A 3112-nucleotide genomic window follows, 5' to 3' on the forward strand; every position below is an offset into this window, starting at 1 on the left:
TCTTTCCCTTTTAAAAATAAACAAGCAAAGAAAACTGATCCAACTTTCCCCCTAGCTCCTTCTGCAAACTGATGTAGAAGGGATGCTTCTTACTCCTACAAGTTGACTAAAGCATTGCTTCACTTTCTGGAGACAAAAGCTGTTTCTCTTAGCCCATAAGGATTTGTCAAACCTTCAATACAGCTAGGGGACTAACACTTTTCCTCACTGTGTTGGTGATTCAGTCTATTAGGTGACATTTGGTTCTAATGTTTAAACAGAATACATACTTATTGTTTATTATTGGCTCTTAATTTACACCAAACTGAAAAGCAGCCAAACACTGAGATAATGCAGCATTTGGCAGGGACTGAACTTGAGTATCTACCATCCAAGGATACCATAATGTGATATGTAAGTATAAGATCACCACAACATGTATTTTTCTAGAACTGCTTTTTATATATGGTCTCTGGAATAAGAGATATGGAAAGCTATGGACCTAGGTGATACAGACTTTTCCCAAGACATCAGGTTGGAAAGCAGATTTAAGCCCCGCACAGTGCACCACAGGTTCTCTTGAGACACGGTACAACTCATGTCTCACCTCCCTTTCTCAATCCCCTTACCTGTGATAAGAGGGTGACAATTCCTATTTATCTCTGGGTGGGACTAGGACAATGAATGTCCAGGAAGCACCTGACAGTCACCTTGTGGGAGACACCACAGAATGCAAAGTGCTAAAAAAGAGTTCCTAATCCATCAAAGTGGATTGCACCACTGTCAGAGATGCTCTTTATCCCCACCATATTTGCCACTTGTGACAAATGCACAGCCATGCTCTGCCTTTGGCATTTCTCTTGGGAATGGGCTCCTTAAAGTTGTGGCATCTGGTTTCTGGTTTTCAGACGGCTCCACTACTTTCTTTTTTGGCTTCAACACCATCAGCTCCCCTCACTAACACCTCAGTATGTCCGGAAGTGTCTGGAACCTTGAAGAAGGCTTACTCCATGGGGCACAGATGTTCATAATAACTCAGCACACATTTTTCAAGGAACAAAAGGGAATCATGTGTTTGTTGTCGAGGATACTGTAGCTAAGGACACTAGGCTAGGACTGTAGTAAAAAGCTCACATACTCATTTACAGCAGAGTCTGTTTGTCCTATCCAAATGCCAAGACTGAGCTCCTTTGACTGGTACCTCATAATATTGCTGGCTGCCAATCCCTTTGCTCTATTTTATATGCAGTGATTTCACTGGCCAGCAATCACTAACAGCTGACAGACATGGCTTTTTATTCTATATCCATTTCATGTTGAAACAAATCACCCTACATCCCCAAATGTGATCTTGCAATTCACGTATCAAGATTGGTTTATTTTCTGGAACTAAAAGAAGCAGCAATCTGTTCACATGGGTTGAGTAACAACATAAAAGTGAGTTGACAGAAAGAAGCATTCTTAAATAGACAGTTCAGAAAATTACTTTTGCCCTCTCAAGAAGCACACAATTCCTACAGAGAAAGACAAGGCAAACAAAAAATTGTGGGATGGTAGGCACTTTTTTTGACAGTATTGGTTACCTGTATGTATGCAGTTGCTCAGCAGTAAATGCTACTCAAAGCAATAAGCTCACTACACCATTTTGTTTATGTATTCATATCTTGACCACTTATTTTTCTAAAGCTCAGAAGCTTTTTCACAACTCCACAATCCTGAGTGGCATTTTATTGCTGAGAAAAGGGTGGAAAAATCACATCCTTCCCTGAGTATTTGTTTACTTTTTTCATTACAAGCCTTTGCACAGCATTAAACTGCCTCTGGCCTGAGAACTCCCACCAGAGTCAGATTTTTTTTCTTCAACTCCTGGACATAGAGGATTTGAACTCCAGGATCAGGATTATAAAGCAGGCTCTGCTAGGGGAATCATGACAGCCTCCAAGGAGCCATCTGGTAGAGTCCATGCAGTCCTATGGCTGAGATTTTCAAAATAGTGTAACCCAAATTAACCCTGTGGGCTCAGCTCCCTGGAACATAATTGAAAATCCCAGCTCAGGGCTTGCAGCAGTGGCTAAGAAGCAGACCCATCTGCCTGTGCAAGAAGAGAACCCAGGAGATGGCAAATACTATTACAACACTTGAATTCTCTTGGCTAATAAAAGCAAAAGTAGGCTGATGAAGAATTGATAAGAAACTTCTCATAAGGAATTAAGAGATGTGTTCAAAAGAATCCACTCTTGAAACCAAAATCAGGAGACTGGACTATATTTCTGATAAACCCTGTGATGGCCACTTTAGCCACCCTGAGGGAGACAGCAGTGCTTCATGGCACATGAGTTTATCTACAAGTGGGAAGCAGGGAATTTGGACTGCAGTTCCTGTGACCTATCATAACTATGTAGAAGCTGAAAAATGTTGAAACTATTTTGATTTATTTTAGACTTTTTCAAAATTGTCCTGTATTATCTCTCCTAAGGATATAAACCTGAATTTTTGCCTGGAGATTGTCTCAAGCAAATGTTGGTTCCAGCTGTAATCACAAATGCATTTCACAGATTAATTTACGTAAGATATTTTAGTGCTGACTTTATGCACCTAATATGCCTTTTCACATTTATGTTTAGCTCAATTGAAGTGCAGGCCCACAGTGTGTCTTTTCCTCAGTTTTGGATCAGAATCTTGCAAAAGCATAATTATACAATTTTTTTTCCCTAAGTGTTTTGATCAAGCTTTCTTGAATCACTTTACTGCATTAGTGAGGTTCACAAAATTGCACCGAGTTAAACTATGAAGTTAAGACCTTCTTAAATCCATAGGACAACCTCACAATGAGTAAACAGTCATAATTCAGAGTTACGCAGATTTCCATATCACATTTTAGCCAAGAGCTCCATTTTATAGTCTAATAAACTATACAAAAGGGAGATGTAAATATACACAGATGCCTTGGCATTTACTTTCCTGCCTCCCTCCTTTACTCTTTTGACTAATTTCTTACAACTAAGCAATATTTTTTCCTTTCCTTTGCAGATATACCCAAATTTCCACAGCCAAAAAGAACAGAGAAAATCTTCTTTAGACTGGCTCCAGAAGACTTAGATTCTATTTGACTACCACATTTTTGGGATTCACG

The sequence above is a fragment of the Chaetura pelagica genome, unplaced genomic scaffold (assembly GCF_000747805.2).
Source record: "Chaetura pelagica isolate M959 unplaced genomic scaffold, ChaPel_1.0 scaffold156, whole genome shotgun sequence".
Lineage (NCBI taxonomy): Eukaryota > Metazoa > Chordata > Aves > Apodiformes > Apodidae > Chaetura > Chaetura pelagica.